The sequence below is a fragment of the Miscanthus floridulus genome, chromosome 9, assembly GCF_019320115.1.
Source record: "Miscanthus floridulus cultivar M001 chromosome 9, ASM1932011v1, whole genome shotgun sequence".
Taxonomy (NCBI): Eukaryota; Viridiplantae; Streptophyta; class Magnoliopsida; order Poales; family Poaceae; genus Miscanthus; species Miscanthus floridulus.
In genome coordinates this window covers 56,392,129-56,415,046 of record NC_089588.1, presented here as the reverse complement: position 1 = coordinate 56,415,046, position 22,918 = coordinate 56,392,129, and the positions used below count along the sequence as shown (strand labels likewise).

The following is a 22,918-nucleotide window of genomic DNA, read 5'->3' as shown; positions in this document are numbered from 1 at the left end:
CATTAGCAAGTCCATCTTAGCAGACAACATGTCTACTTCTTTGACCATATGCATACCTCCGCCTTTCTTGCGGGGTTTGAGACGTTCTTCCGACCAGCCCTAATTTGAGACCATTTTCTCTATGAGAGCTATCACTTCTACGATGGTGAGTGATAAGAACGCTCCTCTAGCAGCAGCATCCAAATTTTCAAGGGCGCTGTTAGTCAACCCATGGTAGAAGGTTTGCATGAGCAACCAATTATCCATCCCATGATGAGGGCACTCTGAAATATATTCTTGGAGGCGTTCCTATGCCTCTAGGATTGATTCATCATTCTACTACTAAAAGCTTGAGATTATTCCACGTAGGGTGTTGGTTTTGCCCACCGGAAAGAACTATGATAGGAAGGCATTGGAGCATCTTGCCCAGGTGTTGATGTTGTCTTTATTGGTGTAGTCCATTGCTTCACCTTCCCCAAAAGTGAGAATGGGAAGAGGCAAAGTAGTACGACATCTTGGGTGACTCCTTTGATAGTGAATGTGCTACAAATCTTTAGAAAATGATGAAGATGAGCACTTGCATCTTCATGTGCCTTTCCACAAAATGGGCTAGCTTGCACCATGTTGATGAGAGCAGGCTTAAGTTCAAATGATGCATCTCCGGTGTTGACCGCCGGTCCAGTGCGAATATTTTCTGCACTAGGAGCAGAGAATCATGGAGAGTCTTGTTAGCCATAGCTTCAGGAACTGGTGTTAAGCTACCTCCTAACTGGTTTGTTTCCAACCAGGAGTTGACGCTTCCTTGGTTTTGTTTGCTTTGATTCTTCTTATGAGAGCTTCTGGGTCTTCAATGTAGTTTGTCGGAAGGTTGAAACCAATCATGCACTACCCTGTTATATGATATGAACAGATAAAAACAAGGGTAAATCTGCAAGAGTAGTGGTGAATAGTTTTGATACATCAATAAGTATAGTTTAATCAACTCTTCAATTGCCTGTGCCCCTCCCCGGCAACGGCGCCAGAAATGCTTGTTGGTATTTATAAGTGTGAATTAGAAAATAAGAAAATTCTGCAAGCACACAGATATACCATTGTAGCACTTCACTGGGAGTATTCTAGGTATCCTTATTTATATTTTACCATAGGGAGGAGCGGTGGCAATAAGAGATTGATAAACTTATACTTATGATGAATCAAGGAACCAAACACTTACTCTAAGCAGGGGTAAACCAAATGATAAAAGATAAATGATAGACATATATGATAAGCATAACATTCAGAGAGACTCCAATGAATAGCAATAGCTAGTCTAAATAGAATGTAAGAGAGATAAATTCCTATGTTATTCTAGTTCAAGTCAAAGCATGTCATGAATGTGTATGTACTTAGCAATAGCAAAAGATTAACTCTATACTTATGCATATGGGACATCAATGAAGGAAGAAGCATAGTAATGACATCATCCATCGTGACATACGTCCTACAAGTCCTACAGATGGGGGGTGGACTATAGAGAATCAACATGGCTATCACCCATGTGATCTACCACACTTCTCAGAATGGAGGGGGCAACCACAGGCAAAACATTGTATAAGCACCACGCTTACACAAGGTTTTGCTACTTAACCTGTTCGAACACTGAGTTAAGCACTCTATGATCATATACACAGATATAAAAGTAACTCTAAATATACCAAGCAAATAGTCAAAGTAAACAAAGAACATGATATGAATGTAGATAAAAGTCATTGATCAATGAATAACAAAGGATACAAGAGCTATACCAAGCTTCCGGTGACTTAGATCTAGAATCCAAGTAGTCACTTGACTCTACTAGATCTAACTTAGAGTAGCTATGCTAAGACTCTAGATATCTGGGAGCTCTTCTCTCTGAATTTGCTTGTTCTGCTCAGAATGGATCACGCCTTCTAGAGGGGGTCAGGGGGTCCTTTTATAGGGGGGCTCCTGGCTCCCTATGGACCCATGGATCCATGGCAACGCAAAATCTCATCCTCCAATCAAACCGACCTTGATAAATGGTGGAGATTGATCCTCAAAGGCGGTGGAGCATTGTGGAGCTGCCAGGTGGGCTAGGGTAGGTAAGCCGACCTATAGGTGAGGTCGGCTGACCCCCTTGGGCCTATCCTTCGTGGCTATGTCTCATTTGTCTTGGATGGTGGATTATGGCCTAGTGGAGTCAGTTTCATGGCAAATGGACCTGAGTTGCTTGTCATAATGTGGCCTAATTGGTCTGTTGTCTGATTAAATCCTCCTGCAATCATGAAATCACCAAAACTCATGGAAATACTTAGTTTAAAACATTATATATATGTTAGTGATTGATTTTAGGGGTAAACATATGTCATAATGATAGTTAAATGTTGATGCTATCGACCGTCAACACCTATCCCTTGACTGCCTTAGCCGATTCATACTTCAAATCAAATTCAGATAATGCTAAAATCCACTTTCCAATCCTCCCATTTAGAATAGACATTGACAACATGTGTTTTACCACATCAGCTTTAGACACCACCGTACACTCAGCTGATAATAAATAATGCCACAATTTTGTGCAAGAAAAGTATAGGCATAAACACAACTTCTCAACAGGAGAATACCTAGTTTCTAGATCCAGAAGCCTTCTGCTTAGATAGAAAATTACTCGTTCCTTTCCCATAAACTCTTGCATCAGGGCTGATCCAATAGTATGATTATTGACCGATATGTACAACTTGAAGGGCTTACCGTGTTGTGTAGGGATCAACACAGGTGGAGATTTTATGTATTCCTTGATATCATCAAATGCCTTCTGTTCTTCATTACCCCATTTGAATTCTTGATCGGCCTTTAACTTTAACAAAGAAGAAAAAGGAAGAATTATTTCTGATAAATTAGAAATAAATCTCCTGATGAAATTAATCTTGCCAATCAAGGATTGTAACTCTGTTTTATTAGTTGGAGGAATTGCTTCATCAATCGCCTTCATGCTTTTCTAACCGATTTTAATTCCTCTTTCATGAACCATAAAACCCAAACTATCCGGCTGACACCCTAAAGGCACACTTGTTAGGATTCATCTTCAAACCATGTTTTCTTGTGCACTCTAGAGTCTCCCGCAAATCAGCCAGGTGTTCTTTGTATCCTTTGGATTTTATGATAACATTATCAATATAAATTTTCACAATCCTGCCGATCAGCTTATGAAAAATATAATTCATTGCTCTTTTATAAGTAGCGCTAGCATTCTTTAAGCCAAAGGTCATCACAACCCACTCATATAAGCCGATAGCACCAGGGCATCTAAAAGCAGTTTTGGTAATATCTTCCTCTGCCATAAAAATTTGATTATACCCTGCATTACCATCCATAAAGCTAATGACCTTATGACCAGATGCGGCATCTACTAACAAATCTGCAATCAGCATGGATACCCATCCATGGGTGTAGCTTTATTTAAATCCCTGAAGTCAATGCAAACGTGTAATTTTCCATTTTTCTTATACACAGGGACTATATTTGAAATCCACTCTGCATATCGGCACGGTCGAATAAACTTAGCCTCATATAATCTTGTAATTTCTCTTTTAATCCCATCGAGCATTTGAGGCTTGAATCTCCTTGGTGCTTGCTTAAATGGCCAATAGCTAGGTTTAATAGGTAGCCAATGTTCAACAATCGATCGTCTTAATCCAGGCATTTCATAATATTCCCAAGCAAAATAATCTAGGTATTCCTTCAATAAATTTATTAATTCTTGTTTATACTCGGGATCTAATTAGCACTTACATACATCAGCCTTGGCTTATCTCCTGGACCAATATCAACTTCTTCTAATTCATCGGCCGACGTAAAACCTTGTCCCAACTTCCCTTCTGTATCGTCGATTGGGGAATCCATTAAAACAAACTCTAAGAGCCGACTGCTTGGACCGGCTTTTGGTCTTCATCGAAGACCTGAATGAAATCACCTTCCCAGACTTTTCTAGAAAATCACTTGAAATCTTCAATCTCCCAAACCGTTGGATCGGCTGTAGCCACGCTAACTGATGCATCGGCTTGTACCACTTCAACATTATCGCCTTGGCACTGAATAAAGACATTTGTACATTGTTGGAGGAACACAACAGTTGGCATGAATCTAGTCCCGACCAAGGAGCAAACTGTATGAACCCTTGCCGTCGATGATGAAGAAAGTAGTAGGCAAAGTCTTACTTCCAATTGTCAATTCAACGTTCAATGCCCCCTAGTCTAATATGCATTGCCTCCAAAATCTTTAAGCATCATATCGGTCTTGATCAAATCTTTAGGACCCTTACCAAGCTTCTGATACGTTGTATAAGGCATAAGATTAGCAACAGCTTCCTCTCGATCTTGATCAGATAAGCCATTAACTCTGCTGGCAAAAGAAAAACCATATGAATAGGAGCCGATGGCTTACTTTCATCAACTGTTTGCTTGACACGCCATGCTTGGGGCTTGCCAACATTCTGAGCTTGTTCTCTTTCTATTTCTCTACACCTCAGGTGCTGAACTCTTTTCTTTTGACTCCTTGTCAAGCCACCTTGGCACCATCTTGCTAGACATATTTATCCTTTTCCTCACAATTGGCCCAATTTTGGTCATGAACACGTTTACTGAGCCGATCATGCACAAATAGTATTTTTTTCATTCTTTTATGTGCTGATCCATGTCATTTGATTGATAACGATCATGGACGGATGGGCGGTTGACTTGAGATTACCTATATTCCCAATATTTATTGCTGCACTCAGGACAATTATCTCTGGTTCGCAACCTCAAGCCTTCATTCTAATAATACTTGAAAAACAAGCACCTCCAATGTGATTCAGCTTGTTCTTTTTCATACCCTTCTTCTTCACATTGGCGCTAGTATTCTTCTTCAAGCCGACGCTGATAATCTTTTTCTTGCCATGGTTGCCACTTATTTAATAAAATACGAGACGTTATGCGTGGTCGGCTGGCTCCCATCCTAGAGCTCTCACCTTGTTCATGTCAGCTCTTTTGCATATCACGGTGCTTCCTGACTTCTTTATATTCATCGGCTGAAATCTACATCCAAGGATCAACAGCTCCATATTCTTTTGCCTTAGCCGATGTCAACACTTTAGCTTTCCCTTTGATCAGATTAATGTCCACCATATTATGTGGGAATGGATGGCCTTCTATTCTCATCGGCTTCTTGACTGCTTCAAACTTAATCCTTCCTTGTGCAACAGCCGATTGAATATGTTGATGGAAGACTTTGCAATCATTAGTGTTGTGAGGCATAGAATTATGGAACTTACAATACTTCCTTTTCTTTAATTCTTTGGCCCATGGGATCGTATGATTTGCAGACAATTGAAGTTATCCAGCTGCCAATAACATGTCAAAGATCTGATCGGCTTTCGTAATGTCGAAATCATATTTGTCTTTCTCAACTCTCACCCAAGGACAAGATATCGGCTTCTTGTTCTTGGTCCATTCAGCCATTCTGACTTCTGCCTCCTCATCATCATAATCTATCTCATATGAATCATATGATGAAGTGTTTGCAACCCTCTTCAAAAGTTTTTCTTGGCGCATCTCCAAAATCGGCCTTCAACAGCCGATGCCTTCTGTGCCAATTGTGCAAGATTATCAAATTCTTGGCCGGCAAATCTTTCTTTGATTGATGGCAGTAAACCTTGGAAAGCTAAATCGGTGAGCTGAGAATCAGACAATGAAACACTACAACACCGATTCCTTGTCTCACGAAATCTTTGAATGAAATCACGAGCTGATTCACTGTTCCTCTACCTCAAACTGGTAAAATCAGAAATCTTCATTTCATGCATGCTGGTATAGAAGTATGCATGGAACTTCTTCTCTAGATCTGGCCAATCTAAAATAGAATTAGGTGGCAAAGATGCAAACCAAGTGAAGGCCGATCCAGACAAGGACAGAGGGAAGAATCGGACTTTCAGAGCGTCTTCACATGCAACTTCTCTGCATTGCGCAATAAATCGGCCAAAGTGCTCCATAGTTTATACGTCATCATGGCCAGAAAATTTAGAGAAGTCGGGAATTCTATAACATGCTGGAAGAACCACTCGATCAAACCATTCAAGGTATGGATGCTTATACATGTAACCCTGATCCTTAGGTTTCAAGCCGAATTGACGCTAAATCATATCGGCTATCCTATTGGTCATCTCCTCTAGATTGACTCCCCTTGCCGACCGACCATGCTAATTTTGTCCTTGCTGAGTTCCATAATTATAATTTTGATATCCTGGGTGTGGACCATAATTATAATTACCGACGTTGGAAATAGTATGGTAGCCTTGGAACGTAATCACTCTGAATCCCTTGAGTGGGTGACCTCTGAGCATTGAAGAACGCTTGATCCACATCTTTGGCAATCTGATGCACTGAAGACGCTATCTTCTTAGCCGACAGTGGTATATGTGCTGAAGTGTCGAATGTAGCCATCTGAGAAGATTGTAGCTGGTGAGTGGGCTTTGCAAGCTGCAACTGTTGTGTAGACTGCACAATCGGCTGATGTCCCTGTTGTGTATTGTCAACATTGGGTGCCTGCTGTATCTCTCCCTCCATCGGTTGTTTGCCTGTCCCAGCCATGATTCCATTAGCCGATTGAGAGGCATTAAAATATGCAGGCCCCGTCTGATCTACAGGCGCACTACACATGACTTCCTTTAGAACGTTTCTAAACATATTCAGAAACACTTCATTGTGATTACCCAGAGCTTCATGGATGATTTTGTGGATTGAATCCACGACGAACTTCTTGTTTGCTTCTTCGTCTTCATCTCTTTGTCCTGAGAGAAGAATCCTTAGCAATTGAAACTTCTGTATAACCTTATCATGCATCCTGCCATAGGAGAGCATACATTTTTTCTAGAACTCTTTTGTTGCCTTCTCGATGATTGTTTTATGATCTTCAGGCAAACCCTCAAGCGCAACATTGAGCGCTGATGCATTATCCATGATGACGATTGTGGTCCCACCGATCGTGCCAAAAAGAATGTGTCGACGTGGATTTGTGGTCTCCGCGCCGAGGGCATACACAACAAGCCTGGAAGATCTGCTTAGCTTCAGCAGGACAAGTTGGTTTCGGGTTCGTAGGCGTGCCAGCCAATTTGACCTACAATTGATAAGGGAAAAAGTAATAAGTAATTTAAGGTGGAACGTGTCGGTATTGCTCCAGACAGTTCCAATGTATGGCTAAACAGCCAATTGATAAGGCTATCGGCTACAGAGCCAATATCCAACAGTTTCATGATAGAAAACAATTAAAACAAATGTCATCGGCTATAGCAGGATATGATCAATGTCAAGCAAAGAGCCGATGAGTATAGCACGTAAACAAACGTCTAATTTTAACATAATTAAATCTATGAGCAATCTAGATCTAGTTCATTTTAACTAGCCAGATCCAATCTACTATCATTGCCAATCAGGTCAAGTTGATGCAGCATTGATAAAAATAACAGATTAGAACCATCCAATCAACAGATCTATTCATAGTCGAACAAGTCATTGAAAATATGCTAAGGTGGAATGTGTCGGTATTGCTCAAGACAGAGACAATTGATAAGTGTCACACCCCAAAAATTCAATTTTGGGTTGTGATTTGCTTTGACTAAATAAAATAAAAGATTTCATAATTTTCCTAAAATTTACAAGATTTAGTTAGGCTTTTAGTAATTAAAAATGTGCAAAATGTGAATTTTTAAAACATTTTTTTATATAATATGAAAGGTGTGTTGCATTCATGCCGGTTGCATAAATTTTATTAGGTGAAAAAGAATTTATAAAATTCGATCTATGTATAAAATAAATAAAGTATTTAAATCTTTATTTGAAGCAAGTTCAAAGTTTTATCTCCAAAAATCAGAAATATTTTAAAAATAATTTCAAACTTTTTTGGTTCAAAAAGCTTTTGAATTTGAACTCAAAATGAATTTACAAAAGTAAAATAAAAAAAAGAAAGAAAAAAAAAGAGGGCTCTCTCTCCTTTGGGCCATTTTCGGCCTAGGCCTGCTCCCCACCCGCGCCCCCTCCTCCCTTCCTGCCTGGGCCGAGGCCCATCTACACGTGGAAGCCAGCCCACGCCGCGCCCCTGTCCCACTCGCTGCCCGCCGTTCCCCACCCATCCCCTCTCTCTCGGTCTCTGCCGAGCGGGCCCCACGGGTCAGTTTTGTCCCCTTCCTCCGGCCATGGGCACCTCGCCATTCGTGCCCGCGCAACCCGGCCCTCCCGCGTCCGATTTAAAATGAACGTCCCAGATGTGCCTTTGACTGCGGGTCAACGGGTCCACCCCCCGCCGTGTCCTAACCTCCAACCAACTAGCGCACGCCACGTCACCAATCAATTGCCACCTCTGCAAGGTCAAGCCCAGTCATTGCCTCTTTTACAGTATAACCCTTCTGTTCTTCCGAAATCAGCTCAATGTTCCCTGAGACATGCCATTCTTGCAAGATCCACCCTGTAATCTATGTTTATTTCTGTTTTCGCCCAAACAACAAACAAAAATGAGTTGTGTTAAAAATGTATTTTTTATGTTTGTTTATTACCCTAAATGGTTAATGATGTTATTATATTCATTAATAATGTCATTAATCTGTTTTGGTTAACAAAAATAAATATAAAATAGTTTTAGTTTTGTTTTATTAAAATGATTAATGATGTTATAATTCCAATTATAATATCATTAATGTGTTTTGCTTAATAAAAATAATTCTCAAAATGGCACTTTTGCACAAAACCCCTTTTATCTCTTACAAAAAGATTTTGTGGACCAAAAAATTTACATTCTGATCCCTAGATTTGAAAAGTATTTACAAATAAACCCTTTGATTTACCAAAATGCCCCTTAAACTTAAAAGACCATAACATTCAAACCGTTTTTTGTGGTTTTCACGCTCACGCGATCGTAGAAATGAGCCCTACACGTTTGTAACCTTTATAGTATGTCTTTGTAATGTTTGGTGTACTGTTTTTAGGTAACTTTGTTATGCTGGTTCCCTTGGTTGCGGTGTATTGAAGAATAGACGATCCTAAAGGAAAGTTCCGTGTCTAAACAACGTTGTTAGGCAAGTGTCCTTGACCATACTTGCTCCTACTTTTGTTTTACTTTGAGTTAGAGTAGTTAGACCTTTAACTGCATGCTGAGTCATAGACTTGAATTTCATGTTAGGGTTTACTAGAACTTGTTATATATCATCCTTGAGACCCGGTTTGGATGGGTAGAAGTCAATGCTTAGCTTGTAGTCTTGGGATGGGAAGGTTATAATTTAATCTTGACTAATGATCTATGCAATATATGGTTTGGTAACCTTTTAGCAACATGGTGAATAGGAATCTAGCAGGATGGTTGGTCTTGGTGGTGGTATGTTGCCAGATTTTGGGTAAATATTTTCTGGTGGATTGTTGGAATTGGTGGAAAAGGTTTATGCCCATTCCTGCCTGGATTCTAAGGACCGGTTCATGGACAAGTAACCTAGCTTAATAGCGCAACCTTGAGGGCTATATGGCTCTAGCCCTGGCTGATTAATTAGCTACCCATTTCTGTGCATTGTGGATAGTTTGGTGGCATAAGAGGGGGGCCTAAATCGGCGAATCCTTAGTGAATGCACAGGGGTGGGAACCATAGCTTTGTAAAGGCCTTGTAGTGTGACCCCGCTAGGCACCTAGGTAGTGTTTAGCATGATGGGAAAAACACGACTCATGGTGAAAGTGTGCAACCTCTGCAGAGTGTAAAACTGATATATCAGCCGTGCTCACGGTCAAGAGCGGCCTAGACTTCTTCTTGATTAGTTGGCTCGGGTTCGTGGTTGGGTGGTTCCCTTGGTAAGGGAACAGGTGGTTTAGTTGGTGGCTTGGATGGAATCCAAGTGTTAGTTGGCTTGGATGGGATCTGAGTGTTGGTTCTCTGAGGAGAAGGTAGATTTTCACCTAGTAAATAGGTGCTAAAGATTTAAGGAAAATAGGGTGTATCACTTAAGTGCTTGTCAAACTTGTATAAGCTTTTCCTTGTGTTGGCCCTCATGTCATACTTTCCTACACTTGCGGAGTACATTTCGATGTACTCACCCTTCTCTTTGTCCCCTTGCTACCCCATCTAGCTTTTTGGACTGGAAGACGGAGTTTCCAAAAGATGGGGTTTCCTGAAGACAGTGTCGTTGTTAGGTTGGTGTGCCCCCGGTCAACCTTCCTATGAAGATGGCGTCCCTTTTCGCTAGCATTTAGGAGTTTTTCTTTCAAACCCACAGGTCATTTTTGTAATAATGTTTCGTTATGTAAGCAACTCTGATTTTGATACTATAATGAAGTCATCATATGTACGAAAATTGATCCTGGCATACATATGATTTGCATTTGATTTTGTCCATTAAAATCGGGTGTGACAATAAGGCTATCATCTACAGAGCCAATATCTAATAGTTTGATGATAGAAAACAATTAAAACAAATATCATCGGCTATAGCAGGATATGATCAATGTCAAGCAAAGAGCCAATGAGTCGATAAAATGAGCATAACAGGTAAACAAACGTCTAATTTTAACACAATTAAATCTATAAGCCATCTAGATCTAGTTCATTATCACTATCGAACAGTTCAGATTGATGCGGCGTCGATAAAAACAATAAAGTAAAGCTATCAAGCTCATGAACCTAATCATATCAAAACAAAAACTTGAAGACATGTTATGTAGTGAGAGCGCATGCCATCGTCTAACTCAGAGAATATCAGAGAGTCGATAGGTATAAAACAGGATAAATCATGACAGCACGGGCTATTGGCTAATGAGTCGATGCAGGACAATTAAAGATATTTAGCATGCAGACAATTTCCTATTTTATATAAACAAACCTATTAACTAGACAGATCCAATCTACTATCATTGCCAATCATGTCAAGTTGATGCAGCCTTGGTAAAAATAATAGATTAGAACCATCCAATCAACAGATCTATTCATAGTCAAACAAGTCATTGAAAATATGCTAAATCATTGAAGGCGCAAGCCATCGGCTAAATAGCCGATGGAAACGTAGTGTATGTGTAACAACCCAAAAATCCAAACACCAAAAATCACAACTACAAATTTTTTGTTGTTACCCCATGCAATGTTGAGTGACATCTGTAGCAGCCAATCCTAGGTGTTGCATTAGTTGTAAACCAACTAAACAATTTCATGAGCATGGCATGTCATTTGTTAATTATGTTTATTTAGATACTGACAAATGAAACATAGCATACATTGTTAACTCAAATGGTGATTTGGATTTTCATTTGTTTTATGTAATGCCTAACAACTCCTTTAAAGAAATAAACCATAAAGTAATTATTAATCAAACCAAAGAATTGATGCTTAAAGAGAAAACTATTTCTATTTTTGTATAACAAAACTACACCTAATTTTGTTATACAAAATAGCTAAATAAAGTTCCTAATATATATAAAAAAATGTTGTGGGCCTCATACCTAAAACTCCAATGAATAAGGTACACCAACTTTGAATTCAAATTCCAAAATCAAATTTGAATTAAACAAAGGAGAAGAAAAATAAAAACAGAAAAAGGAAAGAAAGGGAGAAGACCCGCAGCTGGCTCGGCCTACTCGGCCCGCTAGCGCGCAGCAGCAGCTGGCCCAGCCAGCCAGCCCAGCTTACGCGCGCGGCAGCACCCGGCCCCGCAAGCAGCCCTACTTCGCGCGCAGGCCAGCCCAACTCGCGCAGCCGGCCCAGCATCGCCGCCCACACGTGCACAGCCACTGACAAGCCAGGCCCGCTTGTCAGCTATCACGCGCCGCACGCAGCCACATCGCGCCAAGCGCCTGATGACCCGACCCCGCTTGTCAGCACAGTAGCGTCTTCTTCCCCTCGCCCACGCATTCTCCCGCGCGATCGGAGGCCAACTAGCATGGCAGCCATGGGCCCAGGGTCACGCAAATCGCATGGCCTTGTTCCCCCTTGCGCTGCGCTTACGCTACCGCACAAGAGCCGTCGGATGCGCCGCACGTATCACCACCGCCCGATCGCCGTCCGCCATTAGAGCCCTTGGAGTTGGGCTACAAAAGCCAATGTCCGTGAGCCCTAACCCTCAGCCCATTCGCCATCGCCGCTGGTGGCACAGCACCACACAGCGTCAAGCCGAGAGAGAGGGAGGTGGAGAAGCAAGGTGGAGAAGGAAGCTGCTGCGGGGAGGACCTCGCCGGAGCCAGGAGCGTTGCCCCGATCAGCTACAGCGACGTAGCTGCTCGGCAGGGCACTGCATCGCCTCATCACGGCCTCGCCTTGCCACCGCACCGCCAAATGGAACGTGCACCACCATGATCGAAACCTTGCTGAAGCTTCGAGCTCTGGCCTAGCCCAACTGGATAGCTAGGGAGACCGCCATGGCCACGCTTGCCGAGAGCCAGGACGCGCCGTGCGTGCTGCCATCAGCCAAAAGGAGGACCCTAGCCATGATGTTGTACATCGAAGCAGGAGCGCACATGCACGGGCACACTCACCATGGCCAAGAGCACAACCATGGTGAGACCACCGCGTCTTCTATGTCGCGGTAAAGGCGACATTGACACCCCGACTGGTTCCGCCATGATGAGAGACACACTGTGCTCACCTTAGCCGAGGAAGAAGCCCACTGGAGCCCTGTGTTGCCGCACCGCACCTCGTCGGAGCGCCACCGCCTCCGCTTTGCCCCCACCACCGTGGCCAGAGCAACTGGGAGCACCAGGAGCTCCTTCAACACACCCACCATGGCCATAGAAGCAACATGGAGCTCACACGCTCCTCCAACTGGGCTCTCGCTACCACTACAGCCCTGTCCATGCACGTCGATGAACCCACACCGCCGTTCACTGTGGCCAGAGCCCTAGGAAGCCCTAGCCATTGCCCCGACCCACCGTCGCACTCACCGAGGCTTGGGGAAGCTATCGCCTACCCTAATTGGATGCTAGTACCGCCCGAGAGGCTCACTAGTGACCTCATTACCGGCGGGAGCCCCATTGGGGAAGAAAAGGGGATTTCCCCCATGTTGATCACATCCTGAGCAGCTCCGCCGAGCTCCGACCACGAGCGCGTCGACCACGTCCCGAGCAGCTTCGCCGAGCTCCGACCACGACCACGTCCCGAGCCGTTCCGCCGAGCTCCGACCATGACCACGTCGACCACATCCTGAGCACTCCGCTGAGCACCGACCACGACCATGTCGACCACATCCCGAGCCGCTCCACCGAGCTCCGACCACTACCACGACGTGCACGTGAACCGAACCCTGGGAAGGAGTAAGTGGACCAAGTCCTTCATGGACCAACGCAGGCGGGTTCACCATGAACCGCGCCTCACCTGCGCTCGTGGACCACGGCTCGTTAGTGGCCCAGTAAGACGACATGGCCACACCAGCGCACGCCACATGGCAGGCCAAAGCCCAGCCCGTATCCAGGCCCAACCAGCCCAGTCGAGGCCCGGCCTGTATTGACCATTGATTGGTCTGGGTGATGTCTTGATGACGTCATGCGGATCCCACCTATTAGTGACACCACCATGCGGGACCCATTTGACAGAGGATGAAACAGCCAAGATGACATCATGCTGACATCATACTAATGTCAGCATACCACGTGGACCAACAGGAGCATGACATGTGTCAGCACGATATTAATTCAGCCTTTTTCCTATTTTTAGAAATGATTTAAACTTCGGAAATTCATAACTAATTCATACGAACTCAGAAAAATACAGGACTAGGACCAAAATTCATCAAAAATTGAGCTCTACGCAATGAACCCATGTTTGAGTGCATTTGGCTCTTTTTGAATTTTCATTGCTTTTTGTGCTATTCTATAGACGTCGCTAACGCGACGATAATGCGATCGTTTGCAGACTCGGAGGAGAACCAGACAGACGAGGACCGAGAGTATCATGAGGAGTACGGAGACGACTTCACTGAAGGTGCCACATCCCACCCAATCTCGTAGCACCTATTACGCATGGCTCATATAGAACTGCTATTGCTTTACTTTATTGTTATATGCACACTATGATAGGACTTGCATGGTAGTATGCTTTCTTGATGGCCTTTACCTTGACGCAACCTTACTCCTGCTCACCCTGCTGTTAGGCTAAGTCACGTGTTTGCTGTTATATTTCACTGCTTATTACTTCTACTACGCTTATATATACCATATTAATGCGTGGTGGAAACTGGTGTTATCTGGACTATAGGGAGAGTGCTGCGTGTGTGACTTGGGTGCGTGGAGGGTGAGGGTTGTGTCGACCAAGTTGGAGTATACGATGAGCCTGGGGCAAGTCTTGCCATGGGGTGCTACCTGGGCACCCCTGGAATGGATACCTATGGTGGGTAAATGGTATATGAGGTGGTCCTGGGTGTGAACTTGTGATGGGAGGAGCCCGGGGTGGAGGTGCTGTGGTGGCACGGTAAATGGAAACCCTGATGAAGACATTCTAGCTTGGTCATACCTAAGGACTTATTAGTACTCAGATTCACCAGGAAGCCTTACGTACCACTCGCCCTATATGGTGCGGGATGGCCGGACTACTTGGTAGGATATTGCCACTACTGCTAGGTTGATAGCGGATAGTGTAAGGAGGTACGGGGCGCGGAGGATTCCCCCACACCCTTCCGAGACTTCATGGAGACCTTGTGGACCCGGCTCATGACTCATAGTTTCAGCTGCCCCAGACTAGACTTGGGGTGTACCAGGGCTGAATGGTAGAGTGGCATTATCCTAGGCTAGCAAGCGGTCAGAATCAGCCCAGTTGACGATGGTCAGTGAAGAAGTCAGATCTTGTGGTTATGTAAAACCTCTGCAGAGTGTATGGTTGATCGATCGATACATGTGCCGACTAGTTAGCTATGGACCATTCCTAGGTTTCGCTTAAACTAGATAGTGAGATGAGTCCTTCTCTTATTCCCCCGTGAGAGAGTGTCGGACGTAGCCAGGGGCTACGGGCCTTGAGATAGTGCCGAGAGGGAGTTGGCCTGTCGACTGAGTGATGGTATGGTGATGGTGTGGAGATGGTGATGTATCGATCCTAGGATCGAAATCTGGCTCTGGGCGGGAATGGGGTGGAATGTGTGTGGGAATGGTGTTAAAACTTGACCAATTATTGTTATATACTCGATATGCTAAAACATAGGAAACCCTAGCCTTATAGGTTCCTTTTGGGTTATATCCAACTTGCATCCAATTTCCACAAAGCATTGCTCATAGGGTGGGAGTGGCCAGTACAAATCATACTGATAAATTTTGGCACACAGGTTCTACTGAGGAGTATAGCTCCGAGGAGTTTGACGGTTGAGGGGTTCGTTCCTACGCTCGAGTTTGGCGATCTTATCTTCAAGCTGTTCTGAATGAATGCTACTTTTGATTCCGCCAATGCGGCGATGTAATAAATTATGTAATTCTGCACTATTGGTACTATGATATTATCGTTGTATGGATGTGGTATTCGACTAGAAATTTGGGTAATATGATCTACAATGGTCTTATTACACTTTGACTCTGTGGATTTCCCTTCGTGGAAATCAGGTCACTTCAGTATGAATAATTTTTATTTTACTGATAAATAAATCCATAGACTAGTAAACTCTCATCTAACACTCCCATCAATCAGGTCGAAGCGATGCAGCGTTGACAGCGAGTGGTAAACTAGAGATTACTAATTGATGAATCTATCTACTAGCAAAACAACGACTTGAACACACACTATGGTTAACTAGAAAACAAGATACATCGGCTAATAAAACGTAATCTATCGTCAAAACTAAGGATATTGACGTGATGCAATAGTAGAGCGACAGATTAATTATGATAAGAGCCGATGGACCTTGAATCTAGTCCAAATAAGGGTGATTTTACTAAATCTAGTAAATTACTAAATTTAGCAAGATCGATAACTGGTGATTCTACTAAAAATAGCAAGAGATCATAAGATGCAGCCTTACTACACTTAATAGATTCGATAACTTTGACTTATACCAAATTAAGCAAGAGGTCAAAAGATGTAGCCTTACTAAATCAGATATAAGTCGATAACTAACTAATATTCAATCGAGCGAGAGGTCAAAAGATGCAGCCTCACAAGATAAAATACTAGTCGTGATGGTACTTACAAGCAAACTGAAGATCCAAACCAATGCAGCCCTGTCTACTGAAAAACTCGCCGAGATCTACTTTACTCCTACTCCTAAGGTTTTGGAGTGAGAGCTGAAAGTTGTATTGGTGTGTGTTGATGTCCCATTATAATAGCCGAGGTTTATATTTATACCCTGGACTTAGCATGAGTCCTAGTCGAATAAGACTTACAATTCTTGCAAATAAAGAAAATATTCTAATTAAGATAAATTGGACTCCAAGATTTCCCTTTTTAGTAGAGACTGATGCTTTTACGCTCTTAGCCGATGTCGTCTTCTTAGTCAATTTTGACTTCAGCTGATGGTGTTGACGTCTCTAGCTCCTTAGGCGATTCCGACTCTAATCCGGATCAACTGATTCGACTCTACTACACATGAGTCGATTCTGTGAGCAATACGGTCTTCATGATATTTCCTAAATTCTATGTTCCTACAGCCCATTCCAAAATCTGGTGTAAACACGTAGACATTTCAAACTCACTAGCCATCATTTTTCCAAACTCTTCACAAAATTCTTGATTGGTCGAACCAAATATAATGTCATCAACATAGATTTGCAACACAAACAAGTCTTTGCCTATCTTCTTAGTGAAAAGAATGGTGTCAACCTTACCCATCTTGAACCCTTTAGAGAGTAGGAAATCCTTCAATCTCTCATACCATGCTCTGGGTGCTTGTTTCAAACCATACAATGCCTTCTTGATCTTGTACACATGGTTGGGCTTCTTGTCATCTTCAAAACTGGGGATTGCTCAACATAAATCAACTCGTTGATGTAGCCATTGAGAAATGCACTCTTCACACCCATTGATATAGCATGATGTTGTGGGCACAATCATAGGCTAATAAGATTCTTATTGCTTCCAATCTTGCAACTGGGGCAAATGTTTTACCAAAGTCAAGACCTCCACTTGAGTGTAACCTTGTGCTACCAATCTTGCTTTGTTTCTTATCACTATGCCATCTTGATCTTGCTTGTTTCTAAACACCCACTTGGTACCAATCACATTATAGTTCTTTGGCCTCTCAACCAATTCTCAAACTTGGTTCTTTTGAAGTTGTTTAGCTCTTTATGCATAGCATTAACCCAATCAACATCCATCAATGCATCTTCTATCTTAGTTGGTTCAAAGGATGGCACAAATGAATAGTGCTCACAAAAGGATGCCAACCTTGATCTTGTTTGCACATCACTAGTAATGTCACCAACAATTTGGTCCAATGGATGTTCTCTTGCAATGTGAACCGGTTGGAGAACTTGAGCTTGATTACTTGCACTTGCTTGGTGACTTGATTGATTTGCTTGAGATGAACTTGCCACTTGTTGATCCTACACTTGTTGGATTTGAGATTTATCAAGAGAATCACTAGCTTGCACATTTGATGGAGGAGCACTTGATCTTTGTCATCTTCAACATCAACCACCTCCCTAGGCCGAATATCACCAATATCCATATTCTTCATTGCATTGGCCAATTGAATGCTTCTCACATCATCTAAGTTATCATCTTCATCATGAGAGCTATTGGTTTCATCGAACTCAACATCATGCACCTCTTCCACTATGTTGCTTGTGTTGTTCCAAACTCTATATGCTTTGCTTGTAGTGGAGTAACCAAGTAAGAATCCTTCATCACATTTCTTCTCAAACTTGCTCAATTTAGTGCCTTTCTTGAGAATATAGCATTTGCAACCAAACACTCTAAAGTATGCAATGTTGGGCTTTCTACCATTCAATAGCTCATATGGTGTCTTCTTCAAGAGTGGGTGACAATAAAGTCAGTTGCTACAATAACAAGCCATGTTGATAGCTTCCACCCAAAAAGAATCACTCACATTGTACTCACTAAGCACAGACCTTGCCATATCAATCAATGTTCTATTTTTCCACTCAATAAGGCCATTTGATTATGGAGTGTATTTGGCCAAAAATTGATGTTTGATTCCAAACTTATCACAGCTCATCAACTCTTGTGTTTCTAAACTCACTTCAATTGTCACTTTTTCTTGATTCTTGTATCAAACTCATTTTGGCTTCTCTTGACAAATGATTTGAACACATCAAAGACTTCACTTTTGTCAACAAGAAAGAATACCCATGTGTATCTAGTAAAGTCATTCACTATCACAAAGCCATATTTGTTACCACCAGTGCTTGTATATGTTGTTGGCCCAAACAAATCTATGTGCACTAACTCAAGTGCATTACTAGTGCTCATTATGCTCTTGTTAGGATGTGTGTTTCCAACTTGCTTTCTGGCATGACAAGAGCTACACAATCTATCTTTTTCAAATTTTGCATCTTTCAAGCCCTTTCACTAAATCATGCTTAATAAATCTATCCAATTATTTTATGCCAACATGTGCCAATCTCCTATGCCATAACCAACCCATGCTAGACTTGAAGAACAAACAAGTAGAGAGTTAAGCTTCACTAGCATTGAAATCAACCAAGTATAGATTCTCATATCTAAAGCCCTTGAATATCAAGTTTGATCCATCAACACTAACAATCTCAACATCATCAACCCCAAATATACATTTGAACCCCCAAATCACAAAGTTGAGCCACGGATAACAAATTGAAGTTGAAGCTTTCAACTAGCAACACATTGGATATGCTCATATGTAACACCCTAAATTTTACAACAATTGAAACTAGGGAAAAATTGATTTACTAAGCATTTTTTGTGAGCATTTAAGTTTAGGAAGAATAATAAAGTTTATCAAATTAAAATTTAATATAGGTTAACAACAATGAATGTGCATTCATGCTGCTGCATATAAATTTTTGGAATGGTTTGGTTTGAACTCAAATTTGAACTTGATTTGAATTTTGTCTTCAAAATTTGCTTTGGAATGAAATTAGAAAAAAAAGAGAGGCAAATTCTTTCTCCTTCCTCTTCCGGCCCGTAGGCCTGCTGCTGCAGTGGCCCACCTCTTCCCCGCGCCGGCATGCGCCCCTCTCTCCCCGCAGTGCTCCGCTCGGCCCGCTCCAGCGCCAGCCCGCGCTCTTCTCCGCTTAGGCCAAAGCCAGGTCTCACCGGCCCAGTCGCGCGCCCAGCTGCTCCCACGCCCACGCGCCTCTCTCCACCGCTGACCAGCCAGGCCCGTTGGTCAGGCTTCCCCTTCCGCTCGCCGTCGCAAAATTGGACTCTGTCCCGCACCGAGCCGAAGTCCGACGCTGCCACGATCCGTGGTGCCGTGGCGCCCAAGGGATCCTGGCCCCATAAATAGCGCCCGCACCCCTCCTCTATCTCCTATCCCATCTGGCGGCCATTTTTCTTCGCCAAGTAGCCACAGCCGAGCTTTGTTCCAGCGCCGCCGCCGACCTCCACTACCACCGAGCGCCGAGCCATCGTCGCTGCTTCCCGCTCGTGTTTTCCGGTTCGGGTGAGATCCCCTTTCCCTTCTCTCTCGCACGGGGCTTTTGTTTCGTCAAATAGTGCGCTATGGAGCGAGAACTGCGAGCTCCGTTTGGCCGGTCATGGCGCCGCCGTCGGAAGTTTGCCGCTGGCACTGTTCCGGCGTGTGTTTTTTCTCTTTTTCGCCAGATCAGATCCAGGCCGTTCGGATCTAATCCAACGGCCCAAAACCGGAGATACCCTTTCACTGCTGATTTTGCAAATATGTCCTTATAATTACTTCGGTGTTAACCCGCGGTCCTTTGCGCGTTTCACAGTTTATGTTTCTTTCTTTCGAAAGCGTATTTTCGTTCGGTTGGACTGAAATACGTTTTCAATTATTTACAGTTTTGCCATTCAACTTGTTTTAGCCATAATTTCTCCGTTTTAACTCCGATTTGATCCGTTCAAGTTGTGTTAGATTCATAATTAAGTAATCTACATGTTTATGCTACTGTAAAGTAGATTTCCAACTTTTATAATTCGAGCTTAGATCTAATCTATTATTTGCCTATAGGAAATCTTGTATAATTCATAACTTCTCCGTTTTAGATCCGATTTTTGTGATCTTCGCGTCCGTGTGTTCGTAGCGAGATGTAGATTCATTTTCCAAACTTTTCATCTTGATTCTTTGCTGTTGGTGTACTGTTCTAATCTGTAGCCTTGTTTGCTTTGCATGATTGCTCCTGGATGCTTGTATGTTGCTGTGGTTATCGAGTATAGATGGTGAGCTGTTCGTGGGAGATCAAGGGTACGACTTTGATGAGCAGGACCAGCAGGAGTACTTTGCTCAAGGCAAGTATAGCATGGGATCATCCTTGTTTCCTATTCACTTTAATTCATTAAATTCATGTTGCATGTGTCATCTTGATAGGGATTTCCTAGAATTGAACTACTACCTTGTCACCTATGGGTTATACATTTGGGTAGCTTTGCTAGTGCTCAATTAAACCATGATCTTGTAACTTGACTAATGGTATATGCAATAAACATTAAAACGTGACTTTTTAGCAACATGGAAACAGGGGGCTGGAGTGTTTAGCTACTTTCTAAATGCTTCAGATTTCTCTCCCTAAGGACTTATCTGTAAGTGATCATCCGGGACTTACAGTACAGCTGTGAGGGCTACATGGCTCTAGCTTTAGCTCAGTATGAGGACCTTTTCTAGCTTGTTAGTGGTTACCTTTATGGCGCAAAAGGGGTGTGTTCCAGGTTGGATTTAGTGCGGCCTCTGTCCGTCAGTGTATAGGCTGCGCGTCATTGTGCCTGTCGGAAGGGGAGCTCTACATTCGTAGGCCATAGAAACCTAGCAGCCCTAACTTGTTAGATGAACCTTTGAAAGGCTTCATAGTGACCCCTGCCTGCTCACCTTGGAAGTGTTTTGGGAGTTATAAACCCGGGCAAATGGGTATCATGACTCACAGTGAAAGTGTACAACCTCTGCATAGTGTAAAACTAGTATATCAGCCGTGCTCACGGTCACGAGCGGCCTTGGAACCCTTATGGAATAGATGATCACTAAGTATTACCTGTTTATGCTATTCATTATTCATGTTTACATTTGATCATGTGTTTGGCAATGGGAATTGAAACAACTTTATGCTACTCATAAGCTAAAATTGTGACAACTAAAAGTTGAACGCTGTTAAACCCGCGTCTAGCCTTTTGAGCCTCATGAACCCTGTGTTACACTTGTTGAGTACGACATGTACTTACGCTTGTTTATTTTCACTATTGGATAAAAATCCCGGATGGGTAACAGATGACTTTGGGTGTGATGATTTTCCTGAGGACTACTAGACTTGTGGTCAACCAGTCAACGTCCCTGTGAAATGGAGCTTCCGTGAGAGATCTTTTTATTACCTTCATTATAATTATGTAATAACTCTGTCTTATTCATGATATAATGAACATTGGTGATGATACTATTCGTAATTTGTCGGCTTATGTGTGTGATTGATCTCTAGGCGCACATAAGTTTTGCACCCCTTTTTATCCTTAAAATTGGGTGTGACATCATATCATTTGATATAACAATCTTACCAAGCCCTTTCACCTAGCCTTTGCCATTGTCACCAAATGTGATACTATCAAACTCATTATTGCCACTTGTATTGATTGAATTGAACATCCTTGCATCTCTGGTCATGTGTTGAGTGCGCCCACTATCAAGCACCCAATGCCTTCCTTAGGCTTTATAATTGACCTACAAAAGAAGATCAATTCTTTTTACATACCCAAACCTTTTTGGGTCCTCCAAGGTTAGTGACTAGGCTCTTGAGCACCCAAATAGCTTTCTTCTTTGAGCCCACAATAGGTGCACCATTGAACTTAGCTTTCACACCATTAATACCCTTAGTAAGCACATAGCAAGAATCAAATTGAATGGAGGATACATTAGCATTTTGTTTCTTGTCCTTGCAATATTGCTCTACATGCCCGGCTTGCTTACATCTATTGCAAAACTGACCATTACACTTCACAAAACTAGTTTTGGAAGTTGCAAAGGCCGCCTTGCCATTCTTGGGGGTAAAGCCCAATCCCTCTTTGTTTAGGGAAAACCTTTGGCTACCCAAGCACTTTAGCAAGCGGGCCTCACCATCATAGGCTTTGCCTAAGGCGTGAGTGAGCTCATTGACCTCTCTCTTGAGAGTCTCATTCTCCACCATTAGTGGGGCATCACAAGTGAAACCGTCACTCAGAGTAGAAGTAGTAGTGAATGAGCTACATGAAGAGTTAGTGGGAGCAACAATAATAGGAGTATAGAATGTTTCCTCAAGAATATCACAAGTGACTCCTATGTTGGTTGTTGCAATAGGTTCCTTCTCACCTTGAGCAACAAGAGAAGAGTGAGCCTTTTCAAGCTTCTCATGAGCAATCACAAGCCTCTCATGAGTTGCCGTGAGCTCCCCAAAGGACTGCTCAAGAGCTTCATGCTTCTTGCGCAATTCTTTGCACTCCTTTCTCTTCTTCTCAATGTAAGATTGAGCCTCTAGTAACATCCCAAAGAGCTCCTCCTTGGGGTACTCTTCCTTTTCCTTATTATCACTCCCACTATTGCTCTCATCATCGGATTGTACCTTTTGACCTTTGGCCATGAAGCATGTCGATGGAGCACCAAAGAGAGAAGGCTTGTTGTTGATAGAAATGCTTGCAATTGCCTTCTTCTTAGCAGTCTTCCTCTCATCATCACTATCATCATTATCATCACTTGAGGAAGCATCACTATCCCATGTGACAAAATAAGAGTGACCCTTCTTCTTCTTGATGGTCATCTTCTTATCCTTCTTGTCCTTTTCTTGTCCTTCTCATCATCATCATTGTCACTATTGTATGGGCAATTCGCAATGAGATGATCCTTGCT

General features: G+C 42.7%; 1 non-coding gene across 1 annotated transcript; it reads left to right on the top strand.

The window, feature by feature from the left end:
- Positions 1-244: 244 nt before the first annotated feature.
- Positions 245-351, top strand: LOC136484667 (small nucleolar RNA R71). Its single transcript, XR_010766166.1, has one exon. It is a non-coding gene; the product is annotated as a small nucleolar RNA R71 (small nucleolar RNA).
- The last annotated feature ends 22,567 nt before the right edge of the window (positions 352-22,918 follow it).